Source organism: Emydura macquarii, unplaced genomic scaffold, assembly GCF_026122565.2.
Source record: "Emydura macquarii macquarii isolate MOO-44397 ecotype Brisbane River unplaced genomic scaffold, CSIRO-AGI_Emac_v2 contig_1451, whole genome shotgun sequence".
NCBI lineage: Eukaryota > Metazoa > Chordata > Testudines > Chelidae > Emydura > Emydura macquarii.
The window spans coordinates 7276487-7290585 of NW_027131588.1; the positions used below are offsets into that span (position 1 = coordinate 7276487).

General features: G+C 40.7%; 1 protein-coding gene across 1 annotated transcript in view; it reads left to right on the plus strand.

Annotated features, from left to right (window-relative positions):
• The window catches only part of ADAMTSL1 (ADAMTS like 1), a 611419-nt gene that overhangs the window by 358304 nt on the left and 239016 nt on the right, over window positions 1-14099 (plus strand). The gene's annotated exons all lie outside the window — the stretch shown is intronic.

Below are 14099 nucleotides of genomic sequence, written 5' to 3' on the forward strand. Positions count from 1 at the left end.
AAGATGGAAAAGACCTATTTGATGCCATTGCCTGTCCTCCTGCTGCATATAGTAATTATTACTGTGTGGTACCACCTAGGAGCTTCAGTCATGAACTAGGACCCCGTTGTGCTAGGTGCTGTACAAACAGAACAAAAAGATGGTCCTGCCCCTAAGAGCTGCCTAAGTGCTTTGTCTCTTACCTCAAGTGAAATGTTTTTTTGCGTTTGCTAGGCTAGACTGTTGCACAGTCCAATAGATTTGTCTGTCAGGAAGTGTTTCCTGATATTCAGTCTGTATTTTCCTGCTCTTAATTTCTTTAGGAAGAAGGGGGACAGCAGGAAAAGTCTATTGTACAATGGGCCAAATTTTGCCTGTTGTATTCCCGTGCCCACCTCCTATTGATCTCATATGGAATTGTACATTCATGTGAGAAGAGAATTTGTCCAACTGCAAATAACAGTGTAATGTATTGTGGGATACTGAAGAATGAATGTGTCAGTTTACATATCCCTGCCATGCAACCTTTGCCAGATGCCCTCTGAATCAATTCAGTCTAAATAAGTTTTAATTTGATATAGTATCAGTATAACCTGATTGTGAATTCCCTATTCATCTGCTGTTGCAAACACCTGATATTCCTCTGGTTTAAATTGGTGCAACTCCATTGAAGTCAGTGAAGCTACCCTGCTTTACAGCTGTTGGCTCAGTGAATTTGTGTCCATGATGCTCATTTGCTTTCTGCTTATGGACAAGGGTGAATGGATAAGCTATGCTGAAAGGCCAGACAAGTAGCACGTGTCGCCATGTTTCATTGTTTATTTGTAGACGTGATCTTCTGATTAGAAACACCGCCACTGACCTAACAATGTGATGAGAGGTATTTTAATAAATACCAGTATTGATCCCAGGGAACCATGTGACATTTCTGCTGCTGCCCAGCGCTGCTTAGAAAGCAGCAGCTGGCTGAGATGCAGACTAATCTGAGCACGGAAGTTTACCACTAAGTCCTCTTTTGAAAATGGCTTATGTACCCTGCTGTTATCTTTGCTGCCTTCTCCGAGCCAGGACCGGGTGGCATTTCCAGGACACTTCACCATCTCCACTGGACTCCTAAGTCATTCTGGGGAGGAAGTGGAAGGAGATGAGGATAGCTCATTAGTGAGCCTGCTACATGAGTCATGACCACCCGCCTTTCCATTCCAGGCCAGATAAAGTAAACATGGCTGTGCTCATCAGAAGAGACCAGATGGGTTGTGCTGGAGCACCAACTTGCCCATTTCTCATTTTAACCGGACAAGCCAAGAATTACCTTAGGAGCTCTTCTAAGTAATGACATATTTAAAGGCCAAATTAAAAAAAAAAAAAAAAAAAAAAAAAAAAAGCCCCCTACAACACAATGGAGACAAAATAATTTAATGGAAATTCATATTAAAAATTATTACTGGATGGAACTACTTTTTAATACACGGTGGGTTTTTCCTCTAATCTGGAGAAGTCTTGCTTGATCTCTTTAACAGCCCCTGCTGTTATTCCCATTGATTCCAGTGGCACATACTGGGGAGTCCCAAACTCCCATTGTGCTGTTGACCTTTATCACTGAGATAGCTGTGTACTGTTATGGAGGATTATTCTTTCTATGTCCAGCAGAACTTTGCAGACTCCTTCTCTGGAAGTATTTTTATTCTCTTTCCTTGTCTTCTTTCACACCCTTTCCCTCTCCTTTTTCCCTTTCTAAGTCTCCCACCACCCCCACTTCCTCACATCCATCCTGCTGCTGCTTTCTTCTTAAGCTCCTCAGTGGTACCCTAGAGGGAGCTGTAGCACTGCTGGCTGCTTCTTGGCAGCTATCGCCAGCTGTTGTTGGGTGTTAGTGTGAGGTTCTGTGCTGGCTCGTCAGCACTCAGCACTGATGTTTGCTCTCCCCTTACTCATGCACTTACACATTTTCTGTGCCTGCACAAACACACAAGGCCATATTCACCCTGGTGTTCTTACCCTGAGTGGCTTCAGTGGAGTTACCCCAGTGATGAATTTAGCCCGCTCTGTCTACATTAATGGAACTTCCCTCTGGAAATCAAGCTCCTCCATGGCTTTCTCATTCTAGACACTTGTGATTTGTCTGTATCATGTATCATTCCCTTCCCTTATCTAGCTATGCTCTGCAGTCAGAGCACAGCTGGCTGGCCCTGCTGTTGAAAAGCATAGTGACCTTATCTTTTGAAATTTCCTCAAACATGTAGCAGTTTTTAAACGTATGTTTGAGTGTGTGCGGTCCACAGGAGAGAAAGTGTGTTAACTTTACATGATACTCCAGGGGTATTTCTTTGCTAACAAATAGAATAAGTATTGTAAAAAGTATAAAAGTAATCACCAAGATGACTCCTGGCCTGCTGCATCTCTCTGCACAGCACTGCAGAACCTTTATTGTAGCTCGGTCCATTATTTCTTACAGTGCCCGAACGTGTAAGGTGAATCCATGTGTCTATTTGGTGCCCCTTCAAAAGAATTGCTCTGTAGGTATTATGGCATCAGAAGGGGTTTGCTATTTCAATTTTCAAATCACGTCTTAATTCAAAACTTCTCGTGGGAGGTAGATCCATTGTTAAACAGTTATTTCATGTGCTTTATTTTAGAACTGATCTTCAGTGCTATATTTGGAAAAGGATGCAATTGTAGCCTTTATAATATTGGTATGTTTGGGTTGGTATTACTAATACCAATTATTGGTGACGGGTATCTTAAACCACAGTGACCTTTGTGAAGGGTTTGGTCTCCTGAATGAATATAATGTTGGAATTAGCAAGGCGAGACTCAGCCTTAGGAATATCATTTGATTTAGAGACACTAGGTGTGCACAAGGAACTGTGACCACACATCGTACCCTCACAAGTTATCAAAGGTCCTTTCAGTAACAATTTCATTAAGCAGATGAACAATGCCACAACTACTGAAACATACAGAGAGATGGAAATAAACCAAAGATGTCCAGCATCAATGCTTTTATACTCTCATCCCCTGGGAATCATCAGGATGAGTAAAATGATCATCAGGTGGTCATCCTGTTGAGTGTCTCTTGATATGCTTTCTCTCCCCCCTCCACACGCCAGGCTGGGCAGTACATTCTATCATGTGTTACCCTTACGCCCACTAAGCTTATGCATTTGCATAAGACTATCAACCCCTTTTCCTTATTTGTGCTTCTATGCCACACTACTTTAGGGGTACTCCATTTCTCATCGTTGATCCCCTTAGTTCCCCTTATTTTCATTAACATATACATCGAGGTTATTCCAGAATTCCCTGGAAAGTTATTACTAGCTATCTTGATATTAACAGATGCATTAAGGCATATTTTCCAGAACATGAACAATTAACACATTCCTTAACTTGCAGCTTAAACCTATTTCCTCACATTGATGTATATGTAAATTAACTGTAAGGATAGGTGAATATATGAATTCATAATACAATCAATCACAAAACTATATAATCACATCATCTGATTAATTACACACTCCTGCTGTGGAAACTCCTAGTTGGGAATACTCAAATGAGGGCATAATGAGAATGCAGGACTTGATCATGTTGTTCTGCAAGTTGAGGGCACTCAGCACATGGCAGGAAGTGCTCAGCGCTTCACAGCATTGGAACCATATACAGCAGTGGCATATCAGTACAGTATGTGGGCTTTGCAAAGTTAGGTTCATATTTTCAAAAATCTGTATGCATGTGAGAAGCACATACGTGCCTAGGCATATGCCTGGGCCAACCTCCCAAATCAGATGCACGCACCAGTCACAGGGTGTGCACAAAACTGCATGTCCACTCCTGCACAAGTATTTTTGAAAATTTGGCCCATTGTGTTCCATGCAATTCAACTGTGTTCAATTGTTCCATTTGAAGCCAAGACCTAGATGTGAAATGTGCAGGTAGGAAGCATAGAAAGTCACAGGAAAGGCTAGAGTACACAGTTAGGAAGCTAAAGCTGCATTAGTGTGTGTTCAGAAATGTGTGGACTATTTTCAGTCGCACAAGGCACTTCAGCTGTATGTGGGACAATAAATCTAAATTTTCCTTTGCTGAATTCAGTAGCTGTGTGTGTATTCTGTATACTCTGAAAATACATTACTATAGATTTCTAAGATAAATCATTTTGTTGTTGTCAAGTAAATTTATACAGGTCAAATTCTGCATCTTGTGTCATGTCTTTGAGACTAGTATGGTTGGAAGAGAGTGTCAGTTGGTTTAAATTTGGCCTTCCATTTTTACTCATTATTCTTGATAGGAATCTCATGCCTCATTTTTGAACCAAAGTGCTGGGAAGGCTGCCCTTGAATGCTGCTTAATATAATGCAGTCAACTGTACAGGTTTCTGAATTGCAAATTCAGTGAGCGTGAGCGTCAATTTTGAAATGTTGCATGCATAGAAAACAGAAGTGAAGGGCAAGGAATATCTGAGAGAGAAATTTTTCCCAAAGCAGGGAATTATTTGGGACTTCAGAAGTGTGTTTAATTAAACCCTTGCTAATTTGTTGCTAAACATACATAGCTTGAATTACTTTTCCTTTAGGCTACTATCATGAACAACATGCATAAGATTTCTTACATGCAGTGCACAATATGTGATGGAAAATTGGGGTGATGTCATGGTTCCTCACCACACAGGTCCAATGAACTTTTGAAGAACAGAGTCATTGAAAAGTCCATGTGTTGCATGGGGATATAGAGGTAAAAGCATGCAAATGCAATATTCCCCAAGACAATATGTGTGAACACAAACCCCGATTGAACAAAAATATAGGAGGAAAAGGATTTTTTTCCCCAAATTGGTGAATTTGAAATTGCACATTTAGACTCTGCCCTGACTGATACCCAATGCATCCCTGTTGGTGTCAGTGGGTGTACTGGGCCCACTAGCTTTTGCCACCCAATAAAATGCCTCCTTTTTTATTTTTAAAATGTACTGCTTAAACTACAGGAAAATTGGAGCAACAAAGGGTCTTGATTCACCTCCCTCCCACACAAGTTTCATGCCAGTGGAGCTGCTCCTAATATATTTACACACATGTAAGTGAGAGGAGAATCAAGCCAAGAATTGAGAAAGCTCTGGCCAACAAATTAACACTTTGACAATGGCCAAATTCTGCCCTCAGATATGCATGCTGGGCTTCCACTGATGACCGAGAGTCTCACAGGTACACATCTGAGGGCTAAATGTGGTGGTTTTTAATACTGTTTCATGTAAGATATTTACTCAAAATGAGTTATTTTTGTTGTTAAATCCCACCGCTGGTCAGTGTGGATCTGTGGGTTTGGATTTCCTGAGTATCTGGGATATACAACCAAGATACCTGCAGTTTAACTAAGGTAGCCTTGAGGAGCTTTACTTTTCCAGTGTTGTACACAAAATATGCTATGCTTAAAACAGTGATCGCTATCTACGTTCAGCCAAGGAGGAAGATACTACATTTTGACTGTGGTATGTTAATACAAATTATAATAAGGCACAGCATTGGGAGTCAGGAGGCCTGGATACTATTCAAAACTCTGCTAGATAATTCTTGTATGACCTTGGGGAAGTCAGTAACTTTACTTCTCTGTGCATCATTTTCTGCAGCTGTAAAATATAGATAATGCTTCCCTACCTCACAGCGGTAAATAAGGTAATATTTTATTATAGGTTACATTAATTAATGGCATCAAAGCCCATTTCAGTTCTTGCATAGAAGGCCTAGAAGTACAAAGTATTATTATTGGCATCCTAGAAGGCATTGTGATAGGTGCATTAAAAACTGGCAGATGTCCAGTGTTCTAGTCAGTGATACTATATAATCCAGTGATTTTACAATCATGTAGAGTCCAGCACTTCTTAAACGTCACCTGTTACATTGCACTACTGGCTGCTTTTTCAAACTAGGTCTTTTGTGCTGGATACATCTTTCCAAATGGCCAGTTATACTCGGGCCTTTGAAAGTCAAACCTTTGATGTATTTTATAGGGATAGGGAAGCATATTAAAGTGTACTTTGTTAGCCTTATGGAGCTCTATTGCTGGGTCAATACTAAAGCTGTAATTTTATCTTCAGCTTCTTATAACTTAACTGCTTTAGCATCACAGTTGATGATGACATCATAGAAAGCCACTGATGAGCTGACAGCCTTTTATGGCCCGGTGGCGTATAATTTACTCTGTGTCTCTCTTTTTTAATGTGTAGTGTAGGCCTGTGCTCATAAATGTTAAAGAATTACCAACAAAGGAAATCACAACCGTTTGGTTATCCACAGACCAATTACAATGCAGGCCAGCAGTACAAACATGCCTGCATTGCTATACCTTGTATTCTGAACTCTGACAGAGGCACAGACTATAGGTGGAATGGTCAAAGAGGGAAGAAAAAAGTGACAGATCTTGTAGTGCAGCAGTGTAAGTTCATGCACAGAATTTATATTGTAAAATACAGTGAAATACAGAAAAGTTCTGATCACCAGAGTAATAAATATAATTAAGATTTATCTAGAGCTCACTTTAGTAGACTCTGCTTCTGGCTTCTCCTTGGTTCAACAGCTTTTCTTTCTTTCTTTCTTTCTTTCTTTCTTTCTTTCTTTCGCAGCAAGACTTTTGCAGGAAAGTGGATACTGCCCCATGGTCTCATTGCACTCTTAGAATATAGACATATCCCAGCAGTAGAATAGGGCTTACCAGCTCAAATGTTGATCTGCAGGTGCATAAAATTACGAACTCAATGCTCCAAACAATTGTTAATGTCATAGATACATAAAAGACAATTATAAATCAGGACTCAAATAAAAGGAAGCAGGCAAAGCCAAAAACTTAATTAAGATGTCTCTGCAAAAATGCTTCCAAGCTAAATATATACAGCAGGCTATTCTGTGTTCTGGGCAGAGATAGCACCTGGAAACAAATACATACTGACACACAAAATATATGTGGATAAAATACCCCAATGCAGTAGATGTCATCAGATTCAAACAGCAAAAGGCATGGGGGCTTTAAAGAGATGGGGGATATATATATAATGGAGAACATAGAACACTGTAGGATGAAGACACTACAGTAACTATGACTGCGTCCAAGATGTTAGATAATGCAAAACTAAGGACAACTGAATGAAGTCAAATGTACTAGCAAAACAGGGATTATCTCATGACAGCAAAAGTTCTATAGCCAGATAAATAGGAAAAAAACAATGAAAGAAGTTGGACCTCTAAGCACCGAGGATGGAGGTTAAGGATAATCTAGGCATGACCGAATATCTAAACAAATACTTTGCCTCCGTTTTTAATGAGGCTAATCATGAGCTTGAGAATAGTGGTAGGATGGCTAACGGGAATGAGGATATGGAGGTAGAAATTACCATATCTGAGGTAAAAGCCAAATGCGAACAGTTTAAGGGACTAAATCAGGGGGGCGAATAATCCCCATCCAAGAATATTAAAAGAACTAGCCCATGAAATTGCAAGCCCATTAGCAAGGATTTTTAATGATGCTGTAAACTCAGGGGCTCTTCCGTATGACTGGAGAATTGCTAACATAGTTCCTATTTTTAAGAAAGGGAAAAAAGGTGATCCAGGTAACTACAGACTGCTAGTTTGACCTCAGTAACATACAAGGTCTTGGGAAAAAAATTGAAAGAGAAAGTAGTTAAGGACATTCAGTTTAACGGTAATTGGGATAAAATACAACATGGCTTACAAAAGGCAGATTGTGCCAGACCAACTTGATCTCCTTTTTTGAGAAGTTAAGATTTTTTAGACAAAGGGAATGCAGTGGATCTAATTTACCTAGATTTCAGTAAGGCATTTGATATGGTTCTACAGGGGGAATTATTAGTTAAATTGGAAAAGATGGGGATTAATATGAAAATGGAAAGGTGGATAAGAAACTGATTAAAAGGGAGACTACAACGGGTCATACTGAAAGATGAACTGTCAGGCTGGAGGGAGGTTACTAGTGGAGTTTCTCAGGGATTGGTCTTGGGACTGATCTTATTTAACCTTTTTATTACTGACCTTGGCATAAAAAGTAGGAATGTGTAATAAAGTTTGTGGATGACACAAAGTTGGGAGGTATTGCCAATACAGAGAAGGATTGGGATATCATACAGGAAGATCTGGATGACTTTGTAAACTGGAGTAATAGAAATAGGATGAAATTTAATAATGGAAAGTGCAAGGCCATGCATTTAGGAACTAATAACAAGAATTTCTGCTATAAGCTGGGGACGCATCAGTTGGAAGTGGCAGAGGAGGAGAAGGACCTGCGTGTATTGGTTGACCACAGGATGACTATGAGCCGCCAATGTGATGTGGCTGTGAAAAAAGCTAAGGTGGTCCTTGGATGCATCAGACGAGGTATTTCCTGTAGAGATAGGGAGGTGTTAATACTGATATACAAGGTGCTGGTGAGACCTCATCTGGAATACTGTGTGCAGTTCTGGTCTCCCATGTTTAAGAAAGATTAATTCAAACTGGAACAGGTGCAGAGAAGGGTTACTAGGATGATTCGTGGAATAGAAAACCTGCCTTAGGAGAGGTGACTCAAAGAGCTTGGCTTGTTTAGCCTAACCAAAAGAAGGTTGAGGGGAGATATGATTGCTCTCTATAAATACATCAGAGGGATAAAAACGAGGGAGGGAGAGAAATTATTTAAGTTCAGCGCCAGTGTGGATACAAGAACTAATGGATATAAACTGGGCATGAGGAAGCTGAGACTTGAAATTAGATGCAGGTTTCTAACCATCAGAGGAGTGAAGTTCTGGAATAGCCTTCCAAGGGAGCTGTAGGGACAAAAAACCTACATGGCTTCAAAACTGAGCTTGATAAATTTATGGAGGGGATGGTATGATGGGACAGCCTAGTTCGGCAATTGACTAATCTTTGACTACTGGTGGTAGATATGCCAATGGCCTGTGAAGGGAGGTTAGATGAGATGGGTTCAGAGTTATTGCAGAGATTTCTTTCTTGGATGTCTGGCTGGTGAGTCTTGCCCACGTGCTCAGGGTTTAAATGATCACCATATTAGAGGTTAGGAAGTAATTTTCTCTCAAGGCAGATTGGCAAAAGCTCTGGAGGTTTTTCACCTTCCTTTGTAGCATGGGGCCCGGCTCACTTGCTGGTGGATTCTCTGTATCTTAAAGTTTTTAAACCATGATTTGAGGACTTTAATAACTCAGTCATAGGTCAAGGGTCTATTACAGCAGTGGGTGGGAGAGGTTCTGTGGACTGCATTGTGTAAGAGGTTAGACTAGATGATCATATTGGTCCCTTCTGACCTTAGAGTCTATGAGTCTAAATCAGTGACAAACAGAAACTATGGGGAATGGGGCTATAGGTTTTTTTTGTGCGGAAAGGGAAAGGCACTGTAGCCTTTCCCTCCTTCTATCTCCACACTCCATGCAGGGGAAGTAGGATCTCACACCTTGTGCATTCTGTAGTGCAGGAGTCAATAGGTGATTGGCACAGCTCAGACTGTTATAAAGATTTATATGAAGGATGGGCTTGTGGTTAAAGACGTGCACTGGTCAAAGCACTGGAGTGGGACTAGTCTGAGGTCAACTCCTGGATATGCCACAGACTCTTGTGTATCATTTAATGTCTCTGTACCTCAGTTCCTCATCTGTAAAAATGGGGATAATATTTTCCTAGTTCACAGGCTTGTTGTGAGGCGAGATTAAATAATGGTTGTGAGGTGTTTTGTTTCTACACTGACGAGAGCAATATATGTACATAGATAGACCAAGCAAAAGCTGATCCTGACCTGGGCTGACCTAACAATTCCAGGCCACAGTGGGACCTGCAGAGCTCCCTGGCTCAGAGGAAACTGAATCGAGAGGAGAGTGGGAGGAGGGGAAGGGACATGAGACCTGAATCCCTGGAATAAAGGTGAATTGGAAGCCCTAAGAAGAAAGGCTGGGCCTGAGGAGCCAGAGAGAACTGTGTTCTGTAAGAACTTAATTAGATCCCAAGATGAGGCATGTTACTTCACATACTTTGAGCTGGTGAATGAGTTACTGGGAGAACCAAGAGGAGAACTGACGGCAAGGTGCCTGCCATGCTACCCTGCCACAGACTACTTCAAATGAAACTGTTTCAAAACGCGCTTGCATGAACCCTGAAAGCCCATACAGCACACTTTCACTCAACTTTAGGCCAAATTCTGTAACAGTGATGCTGTTGGTTTTAATGGAGTTACAGTATTATGGATTTACACCAATGTAAGTGAGAACACAACTTTCTTTCTCTTCCCAGAAATGGAATCATGGTAAGATACTGGATTCAATCCAAATGCTTTCCTGTTTCCACACAGTGAAAAGTGTTGGTAGGATTGGCTTCGTGCCTGTGATGCTCATTGACATAAGTGGGAGGAGAAATGAGTGCTAAGTCTTAGCTCTGCAAAGGTTTCAGTTCTTGAATTTGGGTTTAGGGATAATCTTGGCACTATTTGATCCTCAGGTTATTGGAAATCAGGAATGCCACAGAGGTGTAATGTTGGGCTTCTGTGGGCATTTACTACATAAGTACCTCCTTCTAGCTGAGTTATTTAATATAATGTAGACTTTTAGCTCATTAAATGTACTTACACATATTCAGTTGCATGATTGATTGATTCGTTTATGCCTATCATACAAAGTGAGGGCATAATTTCTCCTCCCACTTGCATCAGTTTTAGATTGTTGAAGCTCCATTGACTGCAGTGAATTCCCCTTTGGGAGTGAGAAGAATTGGATTCAGCAGGTTTAGAATGAGGATGACCAGCTTGCAAACTGCACAATTCCAAGATATGATACTTTTTCACAGGTGCACCAGCGCCAGTAGATCTTCACTAACTAGAAATGGGCCTGAGTAATCAAATTCTGATCCATGTTTGGGTTTGGATTTAGAGCCCTAAACTTGTGGGTTCAAATTGGTGTTCCAGTTATAGAGAGAAACTTGGAATACAGAAAAGATTTGCTTTTTCACCTGTTTAGCTGATGCTGAGAATTTTTTCGGCTCTGCTTAAGGGGAGAAAATTATCTGTTTTATTTAATCATTTCCTGTATTTTTACCATACTGAAACTGTTTAATCCATCAAGAAAAATTGCTGCTCTTTGCGTGGCAAGCTTTAGTGCTGAGAAATTCAATATGGAACTTGATAGCTTCTTAGTTATTAACATTATGGTTTCTTCCAGTATTTTACTGGTTGCTTATAAATACATTTTTGTTACAACATAATAGTGCATTCATGGTCACGATTGTATACAGGTAGGAGTTGTTCACTGTTTTCAAACATTTGCAAGAAACACAAACAAAACCATATGTTTCAAATATTTCACCAAATAGCTTTTCCATTTAAGTGCATGTGTTGCAGCAGTTTGAGCCTGGTGCTGCTCCAAAATCCTACCACTTATCTTTGTTTTATGACTGCTTTTTTTCTTTCTTTATATATTTCGAAATGTGCTCTGACTTGCATTTTGGGGGGCTTTTTTGTCAATTCTAAACCCTAATTGTTATCATCATCAAATCACAGGAGCCACATTTCCAGTGTTTAAGTGGACCATGCAGTAATCTATAGTGTAGTGCTATTTATTTCAAATGCTCATATGTACTAATTTTGCTTATTTGAAGTCCAATCCTACCAGTCTTCCACATGCAGAGCTCCCATTGGCTCTGGTAGGAGTTCCATTTGCAGAAGACCGTCACTGATATTGTGACATATGAAAACCATTAGATGGCAAAAGGAGTTCCTTTAGAATGTTCTCTATTCAAAAATCCTGCCTCCTCATTTCAAAGTCTGCTTCATGCTGTCCAGGCATTCTTCATAATTGTCAACACTACAGAGGGGCCCAAATCATAAACCTGAGTCCACGCCTCCCCTGGATTCTGGAAGCATTGGAAATCTGAATCTAGCTGCAGATCTGAATATTGCAAATGGCGCCCTTTGTAATGGGCCGAACACCAACCCTGCCTCCCCTAAGCTAAGGATTTTTCAAATCCAGATCCAAAATGCACAGCTTGAGACCTTCTCTAGTTTAAGCCCTCTTTTCTCTTTGTTTGTTACTAGTTTAAAATTGAAACCTCTTTTCTTGATGATATTTTTGGCAATTTCAGCTGATTTGAGTGGTGCTCATGAGTGTTTAGCTTTGTTTTTTTGTTTTTTGTTTTTTTTTTTTGGTTGTTTGTTTTTAAGGAGTTGACTTTTTGGAAAAGAAGACTATTGTTTTGGAAAGGCAAAAAACCCACACAAACATGTAGACTTTGCAAACTGCTACAAGGTGGGGGGCGGAAGCATAACCTTGCAGGTTAAAGGAGCTGAGGAGGCTCTAATTTATATTTTTTTAAATCAGGTCATGTATAACTTTCAAAGCTCAAACTGGGTCCAGATTCATTTGAAATTTTACCAAAGGGGTGTGGAGGGAAGTATGCCCTGTTCCTGCAATGAGCTCCACAGGGACACAAACAATAATGTAAAAATCACAAGGTTTGCAGCACTGCAGAGGGATCCGTGTGAACGGTGCTCACTGCAGGATTGGGGCCTTAAGTCCTTTAGGTATTATTATTTATATAATGCTGTAAGTATGCCTGGTGCTTTACAGAATAGAGAGAGAAATTCCGTGCCCTAAAGAGCTTACAGTAAAGGGTGAAACCTTACAAATACTTGTCTCCAGCCCAGAATCATGAGTAGTCATATTCACTTAAATGGGGCTACTCATGGAAGTAAGTACTATGTGGTTACGGTGCTTGGCAGACTTGGGAGGCCAGTGTTCAGTTCCACCATAGACACTTGTGTGTGCTTGGGCAAGTCAGTTATGGTATGTCTATACTAACGGCCGCAAAGTCGCTGCCGCAGATCGATCTTTCTGGATTGATTGAGCAGTCAGTGTAGACCCGCTCAATCGATCAGGAAGTCGATGCAGTAAATCCACCCCCTGAAGTGGTGTAGCAGTGCAGTGCAGTGAAGACGGCATGCAGAAGGGAAGCACAGCAGTCAACTGCCACCGAATCGCCAGGTAAGTGTAAACCAGGGCCTAGTCTCTCTATGCTTCAGTTCCTCATTTGTAAAATGGAGGAAATTAGTATTTCCCCACTTCACAGGGCTGTTCTGGGGATAAATACATTAAAAAGATGCTCAGACACTGTGGTATTGGGGAGGCGTATAGGTACCTAAGATAGGAAGCGAATGTTTCCAGAAAGTACAATGAATGGCAGGGAGAGGAGGCTGAAGACATTAAAATGATGTGATCACTTCAAAGACTAATGCACTTGTCTTTAGGGTTACAAAACTAATTCTTTTAGTAACTCCACATATTTCAGTTGTCTAGAATCAACACCACTAATGTGGGCAATACATAGTGTCTGACAAGCTGAGGGCTAGAATTTCCATAGTGCGATTAATTATGTATGGGAGGGAAGGGAGAGATTGGGGAAAAGCAGTCAGGTGATCTGGAGACAGAACATAAAGGTGGAGCATTAAAGAAGCATCATGATCACTCTTCAGGAGACCTTGACAGCTGTCTAATGTCATGGCATTACATTGTTTTAGCCAACTCACAGATTGGCACTAGACGCCTGTGCTCACCTTTTCAGTCTGATCAGTGGAAAGATGGGGAACTATCAACAAATGGGGAGAGGTGTTAAGGGTATGCAAGGGAGAATGGTGTCAGCACAGTAGAAAGTCAAGTAGGGATAAACCTGAGAAACTAGTCATGCCTAAATGTAGTGACGGAAATCTGCTTGTCTTTTTTACCTTGGATTTCCCTCCAAAATAGAATGGAAAAGCAGCTTTGTATTTTCTGTTGCAGAATTCCCCTGTTTTGATATTGTGACTCAGATCTGAAGCATGCTAGTTCAAGATGTTTGGCTGCACCACTAAACTACCACGCCCTACCAGTGGAAAACTATGAATATATATTACATTATTGTGAAGATCACAATGCAAGTTTTATGAACTATTTTAAAATGTATTTATCATTTTTTCTTTCTTTGCGTGTGTGTGTGAGAGAGAGAAAGAAAGCGAGTCTTTCTGCTACCAAAGATTCAAAGACTGCTGCTGCTCGACAAAGTTGTAGGATAGGCAGTGCAAACGGCCACTTCACACGAGCCACCTTCCTGATGTGCCAC